Source organism: Bombina bombina, chromosome 2 (genome assembly GCF_027579735.1).
Source record: "Bombina bombina isolate aBomBom1 chromosome 2, aBomBom1.pri, whole genome shotgun sequence".
In the NCBI taxonomy this organism is placed as follows: Eukaryota; Metazoa; Chordata; class Amphibia; order Anura; family Bombinatoridae; genus Bombina; species Bombina bombina.
The window spans coordinates 365,095,119-365,121,833 of NC_069500.1; the positions used below are offsets into that span (position 1 = coordinate 365,095,119).

Below are 26,715 nucleotides of genomic sequence, written 5' to 3' on the forward strand. Positions count from 1 at the left end.
ATGAAAACATAAATAAATAGATAGTAGTCGTTCTGACTACTATGAGAATAAATTAGGCATTGCGTGTAAAGCCTATCTGCTGTACTAAACAACACAGCAGAGACGACATCCAGACTACTCAGCACGCTTGATCTGTACTGAGTGTAAAGCCTCTCTGCTGCATGATTAACATTGCAGCCGACAAGGCATCCGTAGCACTGAATACCCTAAAATCGTACCGATTATGATAATCCCCTCTGCTGCATCTATGTTCACAACGCAGCAGAGAAGGTATCCGCAGCACTCAATGTTAGTGCAAAAGGTAAAAGCCTTTACGCTGCATAGTCACAGCGCAGCAGAGAAAAGCATCCACAGCACTCGAGGACATTCCTGTAATGATAGAAACCTCTCCTCTGCATAGTCACAGCGCAGCAGAGAAGGCTTCCGGTGCACAGAAAAAAACTCTCACTACCTGGGAAGGAGACAAAGGAGTGCGCAAACAATGGCACATAACTTAGCCCCGCCCATCGTGGGCGTCTCCTGATAAAACTCTCGGGCGGCAAAAAGTAAAACAGTAGCCGCGTTTTTATAAGTGATAAATATGATCATGCTGCAACAGACATACTTCTGAACAGATAATCTCCCGGTCGGCTACTAATATGAATAAAGCCAATGGAACTAGCATTGCACCTACCCTGCATACCCTTTAACTTATCAGGATAAACTTCCTAGACAGATGTAAAGTAAAATAAGACGTTGGGAGTTGCAAATATGCTAAATTATAACAAAAACAGAGCCACTTCCCCGCATCCTCCAGTGCCTGCATGCCCTGCCAGATAACCTGTCCCCTTCCCTTTTAGGGCCAGTGTCATCTAGTGTCCATTGTAGAGTATATAGAGTGCTACATTTTTCTGTGTATGTATCTTTTAAAGAAAAAAAAATGTAGCACTTACCTTAGAAATCTGCCCGGCAGGAGGGCAGCTCACCCGGCTTGTGAGGTCCTCTTCCTCACATTGGCCTGTGGAACCAAAAAAAGTACTGAGTATATTCTCTTCCCTCAGACTTTTACAAACAGGGTAGCAAACAATCTATGGGAAGCGCACTGAGAATTATGTCCCACAAGTTCCCATTGCTTTAAAGCCACCAAAGCTCTACTGAAGAGACTGATATGGACTACGGCTATACCCCAGAACAAAGCAGCACAATCTTGCACTACTTTAAAAATAATAAACTCTTAATTGAAGAATCTACACTAACACCTCACTTTACCTCTTCCTATCACTAACGTAGGCAAAGAGAATGACTAGAGTGGGAGGGAAGGGAGGAGCTATTTAACAACTCTGCTGTGGTGCTCTTTGCCTCCTCCTGCTGACCAGGAGGTGAAGATCCCCTTAGTAATGAAGATGATCCGTGGACTCATCGTGTCTTAAAAAAGAAAAATATTTACCTTATACTAATAGCTAAAAAGGGGAAAATCTGATGTTTCATATAAAATTTTGTGTCAAGACTTAGATTGTTTTAAATTGGGCGTCCACATAAGCCTGACCATACTTGTGCAACTGCACTTGGAGGTTTTGTTTACATTGTCCTTTTTCTATACTATGTACGACTAAAAACCTCAATAAAACAGGAAAGGTATCTCCCCTCACCCTTTCCCACTCTGTGAGTAAGAGTGGGTCATATCCAATACCCCTTCTCCGTCTTGGTCCAGTGGTGACAGCAACTCCTGAGGGGAGATACAACTCGCATCCCTTACCCATATTGGTTTAGTATTGACAAAATCCTAGAGGGGCGATACACCCGAGTACTTTATGGGGTTACAACTTCATACATAGTTCCTTGTTCTTTCTACAATACTATATTTACTCTATGCCAACCCAGCCTTAAAAAACAGTATCTTTCGATTCCATCCCCTTTTTCCCCTCCCCCTGACACCATCAACATTTCTACTGAGCATTCCTCTCCTCCCCCTATATGTTCTCACATTATATCTCTGCTTCTCGGAAATTTCAGTTTTTTAGACATATAGTTTTACCCTTACCCCACTTCTCTACATCTTTGAGCTTACTTTGTAAGCAGAGGAAAATATATCCTATAGAAATTCACTCTGGTTTTACATGTATGTCTATCTGTTTTATTATCCAATGTTATTACAATTTAATGATGCTTTATTTTATGTACCTGAACAAGCTACGTCTAAACCTCTAATAACGAGTTACCTAATAAGCACGTCTCTATTGGATATATTACTGACTCCTGTTGATAATAGGACATACCACTAATGTTTGCTAAATGTTTCGATGCAAGGAATAGTATCTATGCAAATATTTTCAATAACGTGACACTTTGTATACTACTGTATTTGATGAATCTGTCATTATTGGTTGACATTTTGTATACATTTATATTTGTTGATTATTTGTTTACTTATGAAAAAAATTTTATCAATAAAACAAATTTGAACAAAAAAAAAATGTGCATGTGTCTAATATTCTATAGCAGCAGTGTTTATAAATATGTATAACTTACAATAAACCCTATGTAGATTGATAGGAGCGTACATGTGTCTTTAGCATTCTATAACAGCAGTGTTTATAAATATGTATAACATTACAATAAACTCTATGTAGATTGATAGGAGCTTAGGAGCGTACATGTGTCTTTAGCATTCTATAACAGCAGTGTTTATAAATATGTATAACATTACTATAAACTCTATGTAGATTGATAGGAGCGCGCATGTGTCTTTAGCATTCTATAACAGCAGTGTTTATAAAACATAATTTATGCTTACCTGATAAATTTATTTCTCTTGTAGTGTATTCAGTCCACGGGTCATCCATTACTTATGGGATTATATCTCCTTCCCAACAGGAAGTTGCAAGAGGATCACCCAAGCAGAGCTGCTATATAGCTCCTCCCCTCACATGTCATATCCAGTCATTCGACCGAAACAAGACAAGAAAGGAGAAACCATAGGGTGAGGGGTGACTGTAGTTTGAATTAAAAATTTAGATCTGCCTTAAAAGACAGGGCGGGCCGTGGACTGAATACACTACAAGAGAAATAAATTTATCAGGTAAGCATAAATTATGTTTTCTCTTGTTAAGTGTATTAAGTCCACGGGTCATCCATTACTTATGGGATACCAATACCAAAGCTAAAGTACACGGATGATGGGAGGGACAAGGCAGGAACTTTAAACGGAAGGAACCACTGCCTGTAGAACCTTTCTCCCAAAAACAGCCTCTGAAGAAGCAAAAAAGTGTCAAATTTGTAAAATTTTGAAAAAGTGTGAAGTGAAGACCAAGTTGCAGCCTTGCAAATCTGTTCAACAGAGGCCTCATTCTTAAAGGCCCAGGTGGAAGCCACAGCTCTAGTGGAATGAGCTGTAACTCTTTCAGGAGGCTGCTGTCCAGCAGTCTCATAGGCTAAGCGTATTATGCTACGAAGCCAAAAGGAGAGAGAGGTAGCCGAAGCTTTTTGACCTCTCCTCTGTCCAGAGTAAACGACAAACAGGGAAGAAGTTTGACGAAAATCTTTAGTTGCCTGCAAATAGAACTTCAGGGCACGGACTACGTCCAGATTATGCAAGAGTCGTTCCTTCTTTGAAGAAGGGTTAGGACACAGTGATGGAACAACAATCTCTTGATTGATATTCCTGTTAGAAACTACCTTAGGTAAGAACCCAGGTTTAGTACGCAGAACTACCTTGTCTGAATGGAAAATCAGATAAGGAGAATAACAATGTAAGGCAGATAACTCAGAGACTCTTCGAGCCGAGGAAATAGCCATCAAAAACAGAACTTTCCAAGATAACAGCTTAATATCAATGGAATGAAGGGGTTCAAACGGAACACCTTGAAGAACTTTAAGAACTAAGTTTAAACTCCACGGCGGAGCAACAGTCTTAAACACAGGCCTAATCTTAGCCAAAGCCTGACAAAAGGCCTGAACGTCTGGAACTTCTGTCAGACGTTTGTGTAGAAGAATAGACAGAGCAGAAATCTGTCCCTTTAACAAACTAGCAGATAAGCCCTTTTCTAAACCCTCTTGTAGAAAAGACAATATCCTAGGAATCCTAACCTTACTCCATGAGTAACTCTTGGATTCGCACCAGTATAAATATTTACGCCATATCTTAAGGTAAATTTTTCTGGTAACAGGTTTCCGAGCCTGTATTAAGGTATCAATAACCGACTCCGAGAAGCCACGCTTTGATAGAATCAAGCGTTCAATCTCCATGCAGTCAGTCTCAGAGAAATAAGATTTGGATGATTGAAAGGACCCTGAATTAGAAGGTCCTGCCTCAGAGGCAGAGACCATGGTGGACAGGACGACATGTCCACTAGGTCTGCATACCAGGTCATGCGTGGCCACGCAGGCACTATCAGAATCACCAATGCTCTTTCCTGTTTGATCCTGGCAATCAGTCAAGGAAGCATCGGGAATGGTGGAAACACATAAGCCATGTTGAAGACCCAAGGGGCTGTCAGAGCATCTATCAGCACCGCTCCCGGGTCCCTGGACCTGGATCCGTAACAAGGAAGCTTGGCGTTCTGGCGAGACGCCATGAGATCCAGTTCTGGTTTGCCCCAACGATGGACCAGTTGAGTAAACACCTCCGGATGGAGTTCCCACTCCCCCGGATGAAAAGTCTGACGACTTAGAAAATCCGCCTCCCAGCGAATTATCTTTGAGACTTCTAACATCGCTAGGGAACTCCTGGTTCCCCCTTGATGGTTGATGTAAGCCACAGTCGTGATGTTGTCCGACTGGAATCTGATGAACCTCAGTGTTGCTAACTGAGGCCAAGCTAGAAGAGCATTGAATATTGCTCTTAACTCTAGAATATTTATTGGGAGGAGTTTCTCCTCCTGAGTCCACGATCCCTGAGCCTTCAGGGAGTTCCAGACTGCGCCCCAACCTAGAAGGCTGGCATCTGTTGTTACAATCGTCCAATCTGGCCTGCGAAAGGTCATACCCTTGGACAGATGGACACGAGAAAGCCACCAGAGAAGAGAATCTCTGGTCTCTTGATCCAGATTTAGTAGAGGGGACAAATCTGAGAAATCCCCATTCCACTGACTTAGCATGCATAATTGCAGTGGTCTGAGATGCAGGCGCGCAAATGGCACTATGTCCATTGCCGCTACCATTAAGCCGATTACTTCCATGCACTGAGCCACTGACGGGCGTGGAATGGAATGAAGGACACTGCAAGCATTTAGAAGTTTTGATAACCTGGACTCCGTCAGGTAAATTTTCATCTCTACAGAATCTATAAGAGTCCCTAGGAAGGAGACTCTTGTGAGTGGTGATAGAGAACTCTTTTCCACGTTCACCTTCCAGCCATGTGACCTCAGAAATGCCAGAATTATCTCTGTATGAGACATGGCCCTTTGAAAGCTTGACGCCTGTATCAGGATGTCGTCTAGATACGGAGCCACCGCTATGCCTCGCGGTCTTAGAACCGCCAGAAGTGAGCCCAGAACCTTTGTAAAGATTCTCGGGGCCGTAGCCAACCCGAAGGGAAGAGCTACAAACTGGTAATGCCTGTCTAGAAAGGCAAATCTTAGGTACCGATAATGATCTTTGTGAATCGGTATATGAAGGTAGGCATCCTTTAAGTCTACCGTGGTCATGTATTGACCCTCTTGGATCATGGGTAGGATGGTTCGAATAGTTTCCATTTTGAATGATGGAACTCTTAGGAATTTGTTTTAGATTTTTAGGTCCAAGATTGGTCTGAAGGTTCCCTCTTTCTTGGGAACCACAAACAGATTCGAGTAAAACCCTTGCTCTTGTTCCGTCCGTGGAACTGGGTGGATCAACCCCAATACTAAGAGGTCTTGCACACAGCGTAGAAATGCCTCTTTCTTTATTTGGTTTGCTGATAACCTTGAAAGATGAAATCTCCCTTGTGGAGGAGATGCTTTGAAGTCCAGAAGATATCCCTGAGATATGATCTCCAACGCCCAGGGATCCTGGATATCTCTTGCCCAAGCCTGGGCGAAGAGAGATAGTCTGCCCCCCACTAGATCCGTTTCCGGATAGGGGGCCCTCTCTTCATGCTGTCTTAGGGGCAGAAGAAGGCTTTCTGGCCTGCTTGCCCTTGTTCCAGGACTGGTTAGTTTTCCAGCCCTGTCTGTAACGAGCAACAGGTCCTTCCTGTTTTGGAGCGGAGGAAGTTGATGCTGCTCCTGCCTTGAAATTAGGAAAGGCACAAAAATTAGACTGTTTGGCCTTTGACTTGGCCCTGTCCTGAGGAAGAGTATGACCCTTACCCCCAGTAATGTCAGCAATAATTTCTTTCAAGCCGGGCCCGAATAAGGTCTGCCCTTTGAAAGGAATATTAAGCAATTTAGATTTAGAAGTCACGTCAGCTGACCAGGATTTAAGCCATAGCGCTCTGCGCGCCTGGATGGCGAATCCGGAGTTCTTAGCCGTTAGTTTGGTTAAATGTACAACGGCATCAGAAACAAATGCATTAGCTAGCTTAAGTGCTATAAGCTTGGCCATAATCTCATCCAATGGAGCTGTGCGAATGGCCTCTTCCAGAGACTCAAACCAGAATGCCGCAGCCGCAGTGACAGGCGCAATGCATGCAAGGGGCTGTAAGATAAAACCTTGTTGAACAAACATTTTCTTAAGGTAACCTTCTAATTTTTTATCCATTGGATCCGAAAAAGCACAACTATCCTCCACCGGGATAGTGGTACACTTAGCTAAAGTAGAAACTGCTCCCTCCACCTTAGGGACCGTCTGCCATAAGTCTCGTGTAGTGGCGTCTATCGGGAACATTTTTCTAAACATCGGAGGTGGGGAAAAAGGCACACCGGGTCTATCCCACTCCTTGCTAATAATTTCTGTAAGCCTTTTAGGTATAGGAAAAACGTCAGTACACACCGGTACCGCAAAGTATCTATCCAACCTACATACTTTCTCTGGAATTGCAACCGTGTTAAAATCATTCAGAGCCGCTAATACCTCCCCTAGCAATACGCGGAGGTTCTCAAGCTTAAATTTAAAATTAGAAATCTCTGAATCCGGTCTTCCTGGATCAGATCCGTCACCCACAGAATGAAGCTCTCCGTCCTCATGTTCTGCAAATTGTGACGCAGTATCAGACATGGCTCTCACATCATCAGCGCGCTCTGTCCTTAACCCAGAGCTATCGCGCTTGCCTCTTAATTCAGGCAATTTAGATAATACCTCTGTCATAACAGCAGCCATGTCTTGCAAAGTGATTTGTATGGGCCTCTCTGATGCACTTGGCGCCACAATATCACGCGCCCCCTGAGCGGGAGGCGAAGGTACTGACACGTGAGGAGAGTTAGTCGGCATAACTTCCCCCTCGTTGTCTGGTGATAATTTCTTTACAGATATAGATTGACTTTTATTCAAAGTGACATCAATACATTTAGTACACATATTTCTGTGGGGCTCCACATTGGCCTTCAAACATAGTGAACAAGCAGATTCATCTGTGTCAGACATGTTTAAACAGACTCGCAATGAGACTAGCAAGCTTGGAAAAACCTTTTTAAGTAAATTTACAAGCAATATAAAAAACGCTACTGCGCCTTTAAGAAGCACAAAAAAAGTCACAGTTGAAATAAAGAACCAAATCAGTTATAGCAACCAAATCTTCACAGTAAATGTATTAAGTTAGAAGAGTATTGCACCCACTAGCAAATGGATGATTAACCCCTTAATACCCAAAAACGGATAATCAAATTAACAATTAACGTTTTTTATCACAGTCAAACACTGTCACAGGTCTGCTGTGACTGATTACCTCCCTCAAAATGACTTTTGAAGACCCCTGAGCTCTCTAGAGACGTCCTGGATCAAGGAGGAAGAAGCAGGAAGACTGAAACTGAATTTTTACTGCGCAAAAAAGCGCTAAAATAGGCTCCTCCCACTCCTATTACAACAGTGGGAAACCTCAGTTAATCGTTTCTATATAGAAATAAACAACAGCCATGTGGAAAATTTCATGCCCCAAAAGATTTATCACCAAAGTACCTCACAAAAAACGAATAATATGCCAGTAAACGTTTTAAACATACACTTTAAAAGTTAGATAGTGTTATTAATAAGCCTGCTACCAGTCGCTTCTACTGCAGTTAAGGCTTATACAATACTTCGGTATTAACAGTATTTTCTTAGTCAAATTCCATTCCTTAGAAAATTACTTATTGTACATACATTCATCAGCCTGATACCAGTCGCCGCTGCATTTAAGGCTGTACTTACATTACATCGGTATCAGCAGTATTTTCTTAGTCAATTCCATTCCTTAGAAAAATAATTTACTGCACATACCTCGTTTGCAGGATTCCACGCATGCTATTCCCTTTCTTAAAGTTACCCCACTCCTCAGAATGTGCGAGAACAGCCAGTGGATCTTAGTTACTTCTGCTAAGATCATAGAAAACGCAGGCAGATTCTTCTTCTAAATACTGCCTGAGAACAAACAGCACACTTTTGATTGAAGAAATAAACTAAGTATAAAAACACCTCAGACCTCTCACAACGACCTATCTAGTTGAGTTGCAAGATAATGACTGGATATGACATGTGAGGGGAGGAGCTATATAGCAGCTCTGCTTGGGTGATCCCATAAGTAATGGATGACCCGTGGACTGAATACACTTAACAAGAGAAATATGTATAACATTACAATAAACCCTATGTAGATTGATAGGAGCGTACATGTGTCTTTAGCATTCTATAAACAGCAGTGTTTATAAATATGTATAACATTACAATAAACCCTATGTAGATTGATAGGAGCGTACATGTGTCTTTAGCATTCTATAACAGCAGTGTTTATAAATATGTATAACATTACTATAAACCCTATGTAGATTGATAGGAGCGTACATGTGTCTTTAGCATTCTATAAACAGCAGTGTTTATAAATATGTATAACATTACAATAAACCCTATGTAGATTGATAGGAGCGTACATGTGTCTTTAGCATTCTATAACAGCAGTGTTTATAAATATGTATAACATTACAATAAACCCTATGTAGATTGATAGGAGCGTACATGTGTCTTTAGCATTCTATAACAGCAGTGTTTATAAATATGTATAACATTACAATAAACCCTATGTAGATTGATAGGAGCGTACATGTGTCTTTAGCATTCTATAACAGCAGTGTTTATAAATATGTATAACATTACAATAAACCCTATGTAGATTGATAGGAGCGTACATGTGTCTTTAGCATTCTATAACAGCAGTGTTTATAAATATGTATAACATTACAATAAACCCTATGTAGATTGATAGGAGCGTACATGTGTCTTTAGCATTCTATAACAGCAGTGTTTATAAATATGTATAACATTACAATAAACCCTATGTAGATTGATAGGAGCTTAGGAGCGTACATGTGTCTTTAGCATTCTATAACAGCAGTGTTTATAAATATGTATAACATTACTATAAACTCTATGTAGATTGATAGGAGCGTACATGTGTCTTTAGCAATCTATAACAGCAGTGTTAATAAATATGTATAACATTACAATAAACTCTATGTAGATTGATAGGAGTAGGAGCGTACATTTGTCTTTAGCAATCTATAACAGCAGTGTTTATAAATATGTATAACATTACAATAAACCCTATGTAGATTGATAGGAGCGTACATGTGTCTTTAGCATTCTATAACAGCAGTGTTTATAAATATGTATAACATTACTATAAACCCTATGTAGATTGATAGGAGTAGGAGCGTACATGTGTCTTTAGCATTCTATAGCAGCAGTGTTTATAAATATGTATAACATTACTATAAACCCTATGTAGATTGATAGGAGTAGGAGCGTACATGTGTCTTTAGCATTCTATAACAGCAGTGTTTATAAATATGTACAGGTAGCCCTCAGTTTACGCCGGGGTTAGGTTCCAGAAGGAATGGTTGTAAATCGAAACCGTTGTAAATTGAAACCCAGTTTATAATGAAAGTCAATAAGAAGTGAGGGAGATAGGTCCCAGGCCCCTCTCAAAATTGTCATAAGTAACACCTAATACATTATTTTTAAAGCTTTGAAATGAAGACTTTAAATGCTAAACAGCATTATAAACCTAATAAAATAATCACACAACACAGAATATATAATTAAACTATGTTAAATGATCAAAAACATTTGCTAAACAGCATTATAAATCTAATAAAATAATCAGACAACACAGACTTCACTTGCATTTTTCTGCAAACAGTTCTTTCTATGCATTCCAATCAGGACTGATTTATAGACAGGAAGATCTTGTTCCTGTCTATAAATCTGCTCGATAGCTCAGGTCTGGTTAAACTGATTAATTTCAGCTTGCTTGGCTTTGCTGCAACACAAGCGGACAGCTCTACCTACTGGCTATTTTAATAAATGCACTGCTTCTCAATGCTTTTCAATAGCAGTCACATGACTGGAAAAAAAGGTTGTTATTCTGAAACGGTGTAAATTGAACCGTTGTAAAACGAGGGCCACCTGTATAACATTACAATAAACCCTATGTAGATTGATAGGAGCGTACATGTGTCTTTAGCATTCTATAACAGCAGTGTTTATAAATATGTATAACATTACTATAAACCCTATGTAGAGTGATAGGAGCTTACATGTGTCTTTAGCATTCTACAGCAGCAGTGTTTATAAATACTGTATGTATAACATTACAATAAACCCTATGTAGATTGATAGGAGCGTACATGTGTCTTTAGCAATCTATAACAGCAGTGTTTATAAATATGTATAACATTACTATAAACCCTATGTAGAGTGATAGGAGCTTAGGAGTGTACATGTGTCTTTAGCATTCTATAACAGCAGTGTTTATAAATATGTATAACATTACTATAAACTCTATGTAGATTGATAGGAGTAGGAGCGTATATGTGTCTTTAGCATTCTATAACAGCAGTGTTTATAAATATGTATAACATTACAATAAACCCTATGTAGATTGATAGGAGCGTACATGTGTCTTTAGCAATCTATAACAGCAGTGTTTATAAATATGTATAACATTACTATAAACCCTATGTAGAGTGATAGGAGCTTAGGAGTGTACATGTGTCTTTAGCATTCTATAACAGCAGTGTTTATAAATATGTATAACATTACTATAAACTCTATGTAGATTGATAGGAGTAGGAGCGTATATGTGTCTTTAGCATTCTATAACAGCAGTGTTTATAAATATGTATAACATTACAATAAACCCTATGTAGATTGATAGGAGCGTACATGTGTCTTTAGCAATCTATAACAGCAGTGTTTATAAATATGTATAACATTACTATAAGTCGAGGACAGAGGTGTGTTAAGTTTACCCCTGCACGTATACTATTCTGCTCCCAAAAAGCAAAAAAGATATATACAGCAATTACAAATAAAGGTGTATATGTGCGCTACAGAGCTATGGGGTCAATGAAGAATAGATTAAGACAGTGTATTACCTATAATCTAAAATAATTAGAAGCGATAAATCAATACAGAGAAAATGTGAATTATATAAAAATATAATTATTTTATTCTTATACACAGGAATCTAAAAAATATGTATAAAATATACTAGATGTGTGGGTGTAATTCTTAAAAACCATAAAATATGGCCGGTCATATATATGTAATAGAACAACTTCCATATTAACTTCTGTCAATGTCAGCAAGATGGTACAAGTTCAGTTTGCTGACATTGAAAGAAGTTAATATTCGTAGAGGACTGACACAGATTCATCAAGGAACTACTTTCCTGTAAAAGAAACACACACTCTGCGCAGAGTAAGGATATAAGCCGTCACGGAACTACTTCCCATAGGAGCACACAGAGAGACCAACCCGGAAGAACCAACTAGACGGAGCTAGAGAGACACCTGTGCCCCGCTACACCAACAATAATTCGAGCTGCAATAAGGTAGACAAAAGAGGTGTATTAGCCCGTACTAGTGTGGTATCTGTTGGAACAGTCTGATGGAAAGTTGATTGTGACATTCGATATAAGCTGACTAGGCACTGTTTTGCTAAACCTATACGAATAAGTCAGCCAGCACTCGCTATTGACTCTGGAAATTTTATTCACGCAACTTAGTTGGATATCTTTCATGTAATTAGCAAGAGTCCATGAGCTAGTGACGTATGGGATATACATTCCTACCAGGATGGGCAAAGTTTCCCAAACCTCAAAATGCCTATAAATACACCCCTCACCACACCCACAATTCAGTTTTACAAACTTTGCCTCCCATGGAGGTGGTGAAGTAAGTTTGTGCTAGATTCTACGTTGATATGCGCTTCGCAGCAGGCTGAAGCCCGGTTTTCCTCTCAGAGTGCAGTGAATGTCAGAGGGATGTGAAGAGAGTATTGCCTATTTGAATACAATGGTCTTCCTCTAGGGGATCTATTTCATAGGTTCTCTGTTATCGGTCTTAGAGATTTCTTCTCCTACCTCCCTTTTCAGATCGACAATATACGCTTATATAGCATTACCTCTACCGATTCTCGTTTCAGTACTGGTTTGGCTATCTACTATATGTAGATGAGTGTCCTTGGGTAAGTAAGTCTTATTTTTCGTGACACTCTAAGCTATGGTTGGGCACTTTATATGTAAAGTTCTAAATATATGTGTTTAAACTTATATTTGCCATGATTCAGGATAATCAGTATTCCTTCATTCAGACTGTCAGTTTCATTATTTGGGATAATGCATATGAATATATATTTTTTCTTACCTTGAAAAATTTTCAATTGACTATTTTTCCCTGCGGGCTGTTAGGCTCGCGGGGGCAGAAAATGCTTCATTTTATTGCGTCATTTTTGGCGCAAACTTTTTTGGCGCAAAATTTGGTCATTTCCGGCGCCGTAGTTACGTCATTTTTTTGACGCATGTGTATTCAGACGGTTTTTTGCGCCAAAAAATGTGGGCGTCGGTTTCGGCGTCAGAAGATGTGACGTCATATTTGGCGCCAAAAGATATGGGCGTTGTATTTGGCCCCAATAATGTGGGTCACATTATTTAAGTCTCATATTTTTTGCTGCTTCTGGTTGCTAGAGGCTTATTTATTTTGCATTTTTCTCCCATTCCTGAAACTGTCATTTAAGGAATTTGGTCATTTTGCTTATATGTTGTTTTTCTCTATTACATATTGCAAGATATTTTGTATACTGTTCCTGAATCAGAACATGCTAACGGATTCCTGTTGACTGATATCAGTCCTACCAAAGCTAAGTTAATTTATTTTAATGTTATGAATGTTTATCTTTAGCTATGGTTTGTAATAAGTTATCATGATAAACTTTTACATGCAGAATCTATTAGTATTTATGCTTCATATATTGCTATTCTTTTTACATCTTATGTACAAGTTATACTTTATAAGAAAAATGTATAAGAATATTTTTCTGATTCTATGTTAAGGCTTTGTCTGACATCGCGCCTTCTAATAAAATTTTTAGGTCTTTTTCAAACTTCTTTTTTAGTTGATGAAGTTTCAAATGACCAACAACATACTGAATTATCCTTCTCTCATGGTGTTTTTTCTCATTCAGAATTTTATTCATCAGATATTGACACTAACAAATCTACTTTTTTATTTTTATTAGAGTACATTTGTTCTTTGTTGAAGAGATGTTGATTATTTTGGATATTGAGGTAACTAGTTATTTTTCAAGACTAGCTAGCATTTTATTTCTGCTTATTTAATCTTCTGTGTTTTCAGAGTTTTTTTTCCAGTTCCTGATACTAGGGAATGGAATAGGCTGAGCATTTTCTTTTATTCCTTCTTCAAGGGTTTTTTAATTATATTCTTTGCCAGCAGTTAATTTCAGTTTTGAGGGTTCCCCAATTTATTGGGGCTCTCTCTACTCCTGCTAAATATGCTATTGTTTCTATAGCAAAATAGTATTTATTTTCCTTTAGATGGTTGTATCTTATTTAAGGAAAATTATTTATTTTCAGGTACTTTTCTTGGACCTGTGATTTATTTGGATGATGTTGCAATTGCTTAATTTTTCTGTTGGGATACTTTAAGATCAAGTATCGGATTATGATTTATTTAGCATTGTTATAGGGACAAAATCTACTGCTCATTTGAAGTTCAGACTAGGTGCTGTTGTATTGTCTTGTTGTCTTGCATTTGTTGATTATGCAAGTCCAGTGTGTTGACTGGTCCTTTAACTTGATAATTTCATTTGTGTCTTCATTTTATTGAATATTTTTGCAAATTAGGTTTTTTTTTTTTTATGTCTTTAGCTGTTTTAGCTAGAAGAATTTTGTGATTTCTAAAAAAATCCATATTTCTTTTTTTTTCCAAGATAATCAATTATTTGGTTCATAATTGGATTCAATTCTTAACTGTTACTCTGGGCTTCAAGATTGAGTTCTAAAACTAAAACTTTAAGCTCATATTAGTTTTGTTGTTCTTACTAAGGAACGAAATCCTAAATTCTTACCCAAGTAACATGTTTTTGATTGGAAGTTTTTTAGTTCAAAATCCGCTCCCTAAATTTGCATGTATGTGCCGTATTCCAGCTTGGCTGGTAAGGGGCAGGTTAAGACTTTTTTGAAATTTGTTTGGTGCTATTCGGTCCAAATTTCTTAGATTTTGGGGACAGAATAAGATTCAGAGTAAAACCGTCTGTGAGAAGTCTTTTTTTCTCTATTATATTCCAGCTATTCCAGTAAGGCTAACACTTTCCTTAAGTGTGTTTCAGTCCTATATATTTTGGGTTTTGATGAAGCGCGGCTGATCACCCGTTGGGGATTAAGCGCTGCTCAGACCTGGAGTTTTCTGGGGTATTTATTCCAGTTCCATTTTTAGGAAATGGGTTTGGGGGTTTTTTCAAGACTATTCATTGTTCTGAAGATAGAAAATCTTTCTGAATTGTCATATAAATATACCATCTTTTAGAATGGCGTTTATATAGTCTATTTTGCCTTTTTTGGTCAGTGATGCATTATTTGTTTACAATAGATACAATAGATGCATATCTTTTTGAGATTCTCTTTTTTGACAAGCATTACCAATTTGTTGCTTTTCCTTCTGGTCTAGCGACAGTTCTAAGAATCTTTTCAAGGTTCTCAGTGTTCCTTATTTGGACAGTCTCGTGGTACTGGCTCAGTCTTTTCGCTCTGCGGAATCTCATATGATTCAACTTAGTTTCTTCAAGACATGGTTAGAGGATCTTTTTATCAAAAGCTTCTTGATTCCTCAAAAAGGGTCACCTTTTTTAGGTTTCCAGATAGTTTGTGTCAATGTCTTTGTCTCTAACAGACAAGTGACAATTTTATTGGGTTCCGTCTGTCGGAACCTTCAGTCTCTATTATTTCCTTCAGTTGCTATATATGCATTGAAGTTTTAGGTCTCATGGCTGCTGCATTGGATTCGTTTCCCTTTGCTCATTTTCATAGGAAACCTCTCCAGTTTTTTATGCTGAATAATGGTGCAGGGATTCTAGGATATCACTTTTTATATCTTCGAATCCTAATGTTTAACTATCTTTGATTTGGTGGTTAAGATCACCATCATTTAGTTCTACAGGTCTCTTTGGTTCTTTCAACCTGGACCATGATCTCTACAGATGCGAGTCTTTTAGGTTGGGAGGTTGTTTGAGGATCTCTGTCAGCACAAGGGGTTTGGAAATCTCAGGAGGCGAGATTACCATTTGATATTTTGGAACTCCATGCATTCTCAGAGTTCTTCAGTTTGGTTTCTTTTTTAAGAAGAGACGTTTATTGTTTTTTTCAGACAATGTCACAACTGTGGCGTATTTCAATTATCAGGGTGGGACTATCAGTCCTTAGGCTGTGACAGAAGTATCTCGGATATTTGCTTGGGCTAAATCCAGCTCCTATCTAAATTCTGTGGTCTTTTTCCCAGGTATAGACATTGGGAAGCGGATTATCTCTGTCAATCAAGCTTTACATCCGGGAGAATGGTCTCTTTACCCAGATATGTTTTCAATTTTTCAGATGTGAGGGCTTCCAGAAATAGATCTGTTGGCATCTCATCTAAACAAGGAACTTCCCAGGGGCCTATTCAGGTCCAGGGATCCTAAGGCGGAAGTAGTGTATGCATTTACACTTCCTTGGAATTATCATTCTGCCTATATTTTTTCATCTCTGGTTCTTCTTTTAAGAGTGATTTTCAAAATCATCAGAGAGCAATCTTTGGTGTGGCTGGTGGCTCTAGCATGGCCACACAGGTTTTGGTATATGGTTCTTGATCGGATGTTCAGTTGCCAATCTTGGTTACTTCCATTAAGGCCAGACCTTATATCTTAACATTCGTTTTTTTCATCAGGAATTCAAATTATTAATTTGATGGTATGAAAATGTAACGCTTAGTACTTAGTCATAGAAGTTTCTCTGACTCAGTGATTAATACTATATTGCAGGCTCGTAAATCTATGTCTAGTAGGATTTATTATCGAGTTTGGAAGATTTACATCTCATGATGCTCTTCTTATGAATTCTCTTGGCATTCTTTTAGAATTCCTAGGATTTTATAGTTTCTTCATAAGTTTTTGTCTGTATGTTCCTTGAAAGGACAAATCTCTGCTTTTCCTGTGCTGTTTCACAGTAAGAATTGCTAAATCTTTCTGATATTCATTGTTTTGTTCAGGCTTTGGTTCGTATCAAGCCTGTCATTTAAGCCAATTTCTCCTCCTTGGAGTCTTATTTTGGTTCTGAAGGCTTTACAGGCTCTTCTGTTTGAGCATATGCTTTCTTTGGACATTAATTACTTTCATGGAAAGTATTGTTCTTTTTAGACATCTCTTCAACTAGAACAGTTTTTTGAATTATCTGTTCTTTCTTGTGAATCTCCTTTTTCTGATTTTTCATCGGGAGAAGGTGGTTTTTGCTGTCCTCAATTCAATTTTTACCTAAAGTTGTGAATTCTAACAACATTGGTAGAGGAATTATTATCCCTTCCTTGTGTCCTAATCCTAAGAATTCTTTGGTAAGATTCTTACATTTTTTTGGATGTGGTAAGAGTTTTGAAATATTATGTTGAAGCTACTCAGATTTCAGACAGACTTCTAGTCTATTTGTTATCTTTTCTGGTTTTAGGAAAGGTCAGAAGGCTTCTGCCATTTCTTTGGCATCTTGGTTAAGCTTTTGATTCATCATGCTTATTTGGAGTTGGGTTAATCCCCGCCTCAGAGGATTACGGCTCATTCTACTAGGTCAGTTTCTACTTCCTGGACTTTTAAGAATGAAGCTTCGATTGATCAGATTTGCAAAGCAATGACTTGGTCTTCTTTGCATACTTTTACTAAATTCTACCATTTTGATGTTTTCTCTTCTTCAGAAGCAGTTTTGGTAGAATGGTACTTCAGGCAGCTGTTTCAGTTTGATTCTTCTGCTTATAATTTCAGTTTTTTTCATTATAAAAATTGAAACTTTTGATTTGGGTAGTGGATTAATTTTTCATCAGAATTGGCTGTCTTTATTTTATCCCTCCCTCTCTAGTGACTCTTGCGTGGAAGTTCCACATCTTGGGTATCTGCTATCCCATACGTCACTAGCTCATGGACTCTTGCTAATTACATGAAAGAAAACATAATTTATGTAAGAACTTACCTGATAAATTCCTTTCTTTCATATTAGCAAGAGTCCATGAGGCCCACCCTTTTTTGTGGTGGTTATGATTTTTTTGTATAAAGCACAATTATTCCAATTCCTTATTTTTGATGCTTTCGCTCCTTCTTATCACCCCACTTCTTGGCTATTCGTTAAACTGAATTGTGGGTGTGGTGAGGGGTGTATTTATAGGCATTTTGAGGTTTGGGAAACTTTGCCCCTCCTGGTAGGAATGTATATCCCATACGTCACTAGCTCATGGACTCTTGCTAATATGAAAGATATGAATTTATCAGGTAAGTTCTTACATAAATTATGTTTTTCATCAATTTATTATATTAGGATTTACAAGAAGAGAACTTTATCCCTCATATCAGGATTTATAAACCACTACCTTTAACATAAATGTCCCTTATATATTCACTAGTAAGTGGTTTGAAGTCAAGGTGATAATTATATACTAAATAAGTGGTACATCCTTAAGGTGGAAGTTGTTCTATTACAGATATATGACCGGTCATATTTTATGGTTTTTAAGAATTACACCCACAAATCTAGTATATTTTATACATATTTTTTAGATTCCTGTGTATAAGAATAAAATAATTATATTTTTATATAATTAACATTTTCTCTGTCTTGATTTATCGCTTCTAAGTATTTTAGATTATAGGTAATACACTGTCTTAATCTGTTCTTCATTGACCCCATAGCTCTGTAGCGCACCTTTCTTTGTAATAACATTACTATAAACCCTATGTAGATTGATAGGAGCATACATGTGTCTTTAGCATTCTATAGCAGCAGTGCTTGCAACTATATATAACATTGCTATAAACATTATTGCAAACTTTGCTGTCAGATGGCAAAAGACATGCATGCGCCTAAGCTCACCTAGGATTACTCTTTAACAAAGGATACCAAGTGAACTAAGCAAAATCAATAATAGAAGTAAATCGTAAATTTGTTTACAAGTCCATGTGCTATTCCAATCTATTCAATTTTGAAGGGCAATGTAACCCAAAACTTCCAAGTCTCATATAGAGAATACAACTTTCCAATTTACTTCAATTAGCAAATTTGCTTCATTCCTTTAGTATTATTTGTTGAAGCAGCAGTATTGCACTACAGGAAGCTAGCTGAAGACAATGGCAGAACCAATGACAAGAGGCACATATGTGGAGTCGCCAATCAGCAGCTAGCTCCCAGTAGTGCATTGGGTCTATGAGACTACCTATGTATGATTTTAAACAAAGGATACTAAGAGAACAAAGAAAATTACATAATAGAAATGGAAACTTGTTAAAAATTGTATGCTTTATCTGAATCATGTCCCTTTAATTTTGACTTTACTGTTCCTTTAACGTTAAAAAAAAACACATTACATAGCTCAAATTCAATTTTTTGCTACATCAGCAGCGCTGAAGGCACGGTGGGGTCAGCCCTTTCTGGTGACTCAGATAATTAGATTTAAAAAAATGTCCAGTTCTCTCTGATTTGTTATATTGTAGGTTTGTAAATTTTGCTTTCAAGGGATAGTCTAGTCAAAATGAATCTTTCATGATTCAGATAGAGCAGCATGCAATTTTAAGAAACTCTCCAATTTACTTCTAGTATCATTTGTTTTTGTTCTCTTTGTATCTTTATTTGAAAAAGCAAGTTTGTAAGCTTAAGAGCCGGCCCATTTTTGGCTCAGCACCTGGGTAGCACTTACTGATTGGTGTCTAAATTTAAAAGTTTAGAGGCAGCAGCACCACCTGAAAAAACTCAAGATTGATTGAAAGTGCATCATTAAGGACTACTATGTCCGAAACGTTGATATTTTAACTTTAATGCACTTTCAAGTGGTGCTGCTGCCGCCTCTGACTTTTTATGTTATGGGCCATTTGTGTGAGGCCTGGCAGTAAGCACTCTACACTGGTGCTGAATTATCTTGGATTATAGTGTCTAAAGGTAGCCACCAATCAGCAAGTGCTACCCAGGTTCTGAACCAAAATGGTCCATCTCCTATGGTTAAATGCTTGCTTTTTCAAATAAAGATACCAAGAGAATGAAGAAAAATTAATGCTAGGAGTAAATTAGAAAGTTGCATGCTCTATCTGAATCATGAAAGTTTAATTTTGACTAGACTATCCCTTTAATAATGATAATGTATTCCCTAAATGTGCACACACAGGAGCTACATATTGAGGGCACTTGGTTTTTGTTTTTTTACTTGACATGATACCAGCCTTTATTGTTGCAAAACTTGCAGTAGCACAACCTTTCCTTCCAACAAAAAACACAAATGTCACTGTCACAGTCAGACAGTACTTTAGCAGCAGCATGACTCCCAGCTTGAGCAGCCCCGCCCTTCATTTCCCATTGGGAGATGCTACAAATGTTGACATCAACCTCATGAACGAATTGGTCCGCACGTCGATCCATCAACAATTTACAGCCGACACTTCATATTACATTGGCGGGACTATATAAATCACGTGGTGAATGATTTAAGATAATGCGTGCTTCTTAATATATCACCGAAAACAACATTCGCCTCAATAATATAACCACAAATTATTATCACGGTAACTATATATTCCATGTTAAGGGCTATTTGCTCTACGGCAAACAATTGGTTAAGAGCAATATACTTGTAATAAATAATAGAAGTCTCATTTCTAAAACTAATCTATAATCATTCTATAGTGAATCATGATGACGAAACTAAAAGGACAGAGACACTAAGCCAATGAAAAACACAAAATTTACTGAAAAGGAGAGCTCTCGCTAAATTCCTTTGTTATGCATTAAAGATGATTAATATTTAGAGAGCTCATACTCCCTTTCGTGAAACAATCATGTGGCAAAGGAAATTGCTGAGCTATGTTTCACCGAATCACCAGTGTTGCTTGTGACTATATAGTGTATGGGCTGAGCAATGCACGGCAAAGGGTTAATATGTCTGAACTTGGGCTTGTTTTGTTACAAGCCTAAGTATGAGCGACAATAAAAACCCGCGCAGCCAATAAGAATTTGAAGGTGCAGTGGGATCATCTAGATTCCAGAAGAGAATTGCAAGATAGTTACGTGTTTACATGGGGAAAAACGACTAGGCCAATGGCTATGTTGAAAACTATTGACAACAGTGGATGGGCTAGAACAGAACATTTTTCAAACGGCGATGTAAATAATAAATAATACGATTGTGGCAAGTGTTGGTGCTGTTTCCTGCTAGGTGCTTAGTACAATAAGGATGTCTAATGTCACATTAAATGCATTGCAGATTATGAATGAACACTAGTCTGCTATCACCTACCTTCCTTTCCCAGACCATATTGCGCTGTCACATACCCGACCTGGGAACAATCCGATCCATTTAACCCAGTTTACTTCTGCAGTGTCAACGTTGTCATTTTACAATAAAGTTGAATGTTAATATAAAAAAAAAGCCCTGTCTGCTTAGTCCGATAACGAAAAGCCTTACATTTGCTAGTTACAGCTGATTGGCTGATCAGTTTTTTCAAACGAGAGGCTCAGGCTAAAGACTGCTGCCCTTAGTTAAGATGGTAGGCGTCCTTCCACACAAGATTGACAATAAGTTGTCATAATGCGCATGTGCAGTAGTCAGCAAATCGTGTGGGTATGTAATTTCAGATCCAAGATGATTAGTCCTTTTCGTGTATAATACGATATTACGATTTCATATAGAGTCTGGGAGTGGGTGGGCATTTTAGTCGTCCGTCTAGTTACTTTTCATTTTACTTCTACAATATTATCAAATGTACTATTTAGTTCATTTGGCCTTTTGTTGAGGCTCGTCAATCATGCACTACTAGAAAATAGCTGGTGATTGGTGGTTACTGAGGCATTCCTATTGTTATTGGGTCACCAGATGTGTTCATCTAGGTTCCAGAGTAACGTATGGTTGCTTAGGAGCTGAATTTAACTATGTGTTTAATCTCTGCAGGGGTTAAACATAATGTGCAAGGAAAAGAGCAAAAATAAACCAAGCTTTAACGCATTATACTATATTTTATGCATATTTATGTCCCTTTAAACCTTTTATATTTTAAATCAATGAGGGCTGCATATCAGTTTATTGATATTAAACATACAATGTATTTCTTAAACATGTCTAGTGCAACATGGTCATATTTAAAGTGAAGGTCAATTTGGATGAATTAGTGCCCGTTTTTTAATAAACCTATTAAAAACAAGGGCACTTTAATTCAACAAAATTGACATTTCACTCCTTTTCTTCAAAAACTTACCTTTTAATCCTGAAAGCCGCTCCAGCGATTCCCCCGGCCGTCGGAAGCCTCAGAAATTACAAATCCGGCTTCCTCCAATCACGGCTTTCCGCTGGGGGGATCATGGCCTGATGCAACTCCGTGATTGGAGGAAGCCGGATTCGTAATTTTTTACCCGCAAAGAGGGTTTGCGACGGGCGGAGGAAGCGCTGGAGCAGCTTTCAGGATTAAAAGGTACGTTTTTGAAGAAAAGGAGTGAAATGTCAATTTTTATGAATTAATAAAGTAGGTTCCAGAGTAACGTATGGTTGCTCAGGAGCTGAATTTAACTATGTGTTTAATCTCTGCAGGGGTTAAACATAATGTGCAAGGAAAAGAGCAAAAATAAACCAAGCTTTAACGCATTATACTATATTTTATGCATATTTATGTCCCTTTAAACCTTTTATATTTTAAATCAATGAGGGCTGCATATCAGTTTATTGATATTAAACATACAATGTATTTCTTAAACATGTCTAGTGCAACATGGTCATATTTAAAGTGAAGGTCAATTTGGATGAATTAGTGCCCGTTTTTTAATAAACCTATTAAAAACAAGGGCACTTTAATTCAACAAAATTGACATTTCACTCCTTTTCTTCAAAAACTTACCTTTTAATCCTGAAAGCCGCTCCAGCGATTCCCCCGGCCGTCGGAAGCCTCAGAAATTACGAATCCGGCTTCCTCCAATCACGGCTTTCCGCTGGGGGGGATCATGGCCTGATGCAACTCCGTGATTGGAGGAAGCCGGATTCGTAATTTTTTACCCGCAAAGAGGGTTTGCGACGGGCGGAGGAAGCGCTGGAGCAGCTTTCAGGATTAAAAGGTACGTTTTTGAAGAAAAGGAGTGAAATGTCAATTTTTATGAATTAATAAAGTGCCCTTGTTTTTAATAGGATTATAAAAAAAATGGGCACGTAATGTTGCAGGGTATGCTGCTGTTCTCCCTTTCAGAGGGCTCAATAGAGTTTGCACACTAAACTGAAGTCCTCAAAGTACATATATTTAGTTCCACTTTTTCCTGGGACCTCAAAAACTGTGGCACATGCTTTTAGTTCTACTTTTTCCCTGGGGCTGGTAAAACTAGTGCAAAGAGCTGCAATGTGGCCCATGGGCCACCAGTTTAGCATCATCTTATTTTTGTTTAAAGTTTGTTGATCTTCCACACCATTTAAAAAAAACATTTCCAGTTGCCTAAACAACAATATAAATGTGATTAATTTTAGGATACTGTTAAAAAAAAAAAAAGTGATGCTAGTTATAATTATTAAGCTTTTTGCAGGTCAGTTTTGTGTTGCCTTTTCACTGAAGATTGACCAAGCTAATATATTTTTTAATGAAATAATTTTTCTTTTATTTAAAAATATGTAAATCAGTACAAAAGAAACAAAAAGTGCACAATTGTACCAACATAATAAATATTGCATAGTTTTGACAAGTAATTAAATTCAGAATTTATTTCACCAGCATCTACTAAGTCTCTTATGATCGCAATGTCAATCCAACAATTAATAAGAATATTTCTGACCTATGTTCCCACCCCTATCCCCCTACTCTCTCTTCTTGTTTCCTCATAGAACATTATACAGGGCTCCCACTCTGCTATGAATTGATTTTGCCTGTCCAGAATTTTTGCCGTTAGTTCGGATCTATGAAAATGGTATTCTAATTTGCGTAATACATACGCGTGAGATGGATGGACCAATTTCCAAAATTTGGCTATGCTCAGTCTCGTTACAATGTATATAATTTCTGCTAGTTTGTGATGATGTTTGAGGATATCCTTATTTGGAAAGTGTAAAAGGGCTTGTTCTGGTGTGAGCGTTATTTCCTTAGAAAACAACCTTCCTAAAAATCTAGCTGTTTCTTCCCATATGCCTCTAATTTTGGGACAACTCCACCACATATGTAGATATGTGCCCCGTGCCCCACAACCTCTATAACATAGTTGAATCCCTGGCTCTAATGTGTTGTGGAATCTTGCTGGGTAGATGTACCATTTCTAAGTTACTTTTATGAGATTCTCCTTTTAAAGTGAAGGTCAATTTACTAATATTGCCCCACGGCATTGCATAGACATTTAAAAATAAAGAAGGATTTAATTCATGAAAAGTTTTAAATTTATATATATTTAAGAATTTTTACCTATTTACCACTGCGACGATAAGCGCATCTCTCCCATTCGTCATCTGTCAATCATTTTGACAATATGGCGGGCGGTAGAACTTATTGTCGCAGCGGTAAAAAGGTAAAAATTCTTCAATATATATATACATTTAATACTTTTCATGAATTAAACCCTTCTTAATTTTTAAATGTCTATGCAATGCCATGGGGCAATATTAGTAACTTGACCACTTTAAAAAAGCATTCACTGAGAAGGCCATACCCCCAAATAAGTTTGCCTCCCATTGGTCCAGTGGCCAGGTGTTATTCAGTTCCTCCTCCCATTTTATCATGAAGGTTGGCTTAATGGATCTATTAGTAGTGTTGAATATTGAATACAACTTGGAAATTGAGCTTTTTATAATATTTTTAGACAAATACAATTCCTCAAACCTAGTGCGGCTGCTGCTTGTCTCTCCCCCCCCCCCCCCCCCCCCCCAACACTGCACCAACTCTGGATTTTAATTGTAAATAATGAAACCATTGATAATCCTCTGCACTGTCAAGCTTTGTGTAGTGGTCATAGGATATGTTTATTATGCTCTAAGGCATCTGCAATTCTTTATTGGCCCATTTGGCTCCCAGAATCTTCTCTATTGGGGAGTCTTTACCCACAAGTGGAGTGAGAGTGGAGTTTCGGCCTAGTAAAGAAACATTTTTGGTCAATTTGTCCCACAGCTGTATAGTATGCTCAATAGCTATAAATACAACTTGTCTCCGTGGTCTCTTGTTTTTGGGGGTCCAAAGGATTCTATCTATCCCAATAATCTTGGACTCCAACCCAACCCACTGTTTATCTCCCCCCGTTTAGCCCAGTGGAGTTTCTGAGCCATACGTGCTGCTTGATAATACACTATTAAATCAGGGACCCCTATTCCACCATCTACTCAGCTCCTGACCATTAATTGTTTATGCATGCTTTTTTACCTTACCATATAAAGTGTAGTATATCTTTCTGGATTTTGCGTAATTCAATTAATGGTACTGTTATAGGCTAGGATCTAAACAAGTAGAGGATTTTATGAAGAACCGACATCTTAGCCGTGATAATGCTACCATAAAGTGACATTTTTTACTTAGACCATTTGACCATCAATTGATTCACGTGTTTAAACATCAGAATGTAATTTGTTTTAAATAGGTGATGTACCCTGGCAGTCAGATTCATTCCTAGATATCTGAGCGTTTTTTTAGGCCATCTAAATGCGAAATTAATTTCCAATAGTTTTTTGTCTGTTGTGGAAGCCACATTCCTATAGCTTCACATTTTTCTTCATTTACTTTGTAACCCAACAATTGTCCAAATTTGTGGATAGTGGAATATAGAGGTGGAAGCGACAGGAGCAGTTTAGTAAGTGTTAATATGATATCGTCTGCGAATAATGATATCTTGTAGTTTTGGGAACCGATTGGGATTCCAGCAATATCTGGGTTATCTCTAATTCTTATAGCTAATGGTTCTATACTAAGGGCAAACAGAAGAGGGGACAAAGGACACCCCTGTCTCGTGCCATTCCGATTTTTTTAATTTTCGGACTGATATCCTGCTAGCTGGATTAATGCTTCAGGGTGTGAGTATAGAGTTTAGATTTCCTTATGGAATGGACCTATGATCCCAAACTTGTCTAACATGGCGTGCATATAGTCCCAATTGATTCTATCAAATGCCTTCCCTGCATCCAGGGCAAGGAACAGAGAAGGCATCTCCCTACGTTGGGCATAATTTAAAAGGTCTATAATCTTACGAGTATTATCTGGGGCCTCTCTTTGTTTGATAAATCCCACCTGATTTGAGTGAATTCATTTCTCCATGATAGAATTTAGTCTGTTCATTAATATTTTGGTAAATAGTTTAATGTCTTGATTGATAAGTGATATGGGTCTATAATTTTGGCGGTATTGAGGGCTTTTGTCAGGTTTGGGGACTATTGCAATGCGGGCTAGCAACATGTCAGAGGGTATCCTGTTTCCCTGCATAATTAGGTTGAACAATTTAACCAGCTGTGGGACAAGGATCTGTTGAAGATCTTTATAAAAGGAACCAGTAAAACCATCCGGGCCTGGGGTTTTGTTTCTCTTAATGTCTTTAATGACTTTATAGGCTTCCTTAGCCAAAATTGGTGCATTTAAAGTCTCCCTATCAGTAGTAGTTATCTTTGGTAAATGAGACGCCTCTAAGAAACTATACAGTTCTGTTGTTTTGTCTTGGTAACTTTTAGCTGGGTGGAGGTTATATAAATCAGTATAGAAGTCTGCAAAGGAGTTGGCTATCTTTAAAGGGTCGTTAGTCGTTGTGCCATCAGCCTGTTGTATTTGTGGAATTGAAGAATGTCTAGTCATGTCTTTCAATTTGTTTGCAAGCATTTTGTCTGGCTTATTGCCATAGATATAGTATTGCGTGTCCACCAGTCTAATAGCTTGAATTGCCTCCTTATCTAATAATTGATTCAGCTCTCCGTTCTTTTCTCTAAGTGTTTATGGCTTTCCTTGGATTATGTATGGATTCCCTTCGTAGAGCTGAGGTCTCTATCTTTAGTTCATCTATTCTGGCCTTATCCTGTCTTTTCTTCTTGTTAGATTCTGCAATAAAAAAAAAAAAATCCCCTTACAAAAATTCCCCTTACAGAGCTCCCCAAGAGTAAATTGGGTTTGAAGTAGAGCCCTCATTAATTGATATGAACTCTG

The 26,715-nt window shown here is 38.0% G+C and overlaps 2 protein-coding genes across 2 annotated transcripts in view; one reads left to right on the forward strand and one right to left on the reverse strand.

Moving 5' to 3' along the window:
- The window catches only part of MPHOSPH9 (M-phase phosphoprotein 9), an 855,600-nt gene extending 834,485 nt beyond the window's left edge, over positions 1-21,115 (reverse strand). The window contains exon 1 of the mRNA XM_053699773.1: positions 20,889-21,115. The gene's annotated coding sequence lies outside the window, so the exon portion shown is untranslated. The remainder of the gene's footprint in view (positions 1-20,888) is intronic.
- A 34-nt stretch (positions 21,116-21,149) lies between these two features.
- MTRFR (mitochondrial translation release factor in rescue) overlaps positions 21,150-26,715 on the forward strand; it is a 41,631-nt gene continuing 36,065 nt past the window's right edge. Inside the window, exon 1 of the mRNA XM_053701797.1 lies at positions 21,150-21,212. The gene's annotated coding sequence lies outside the window, so the exon portion shown is untranslated. The remainder of the gene's footprint in view (positions 21,213-26,715) is intronic.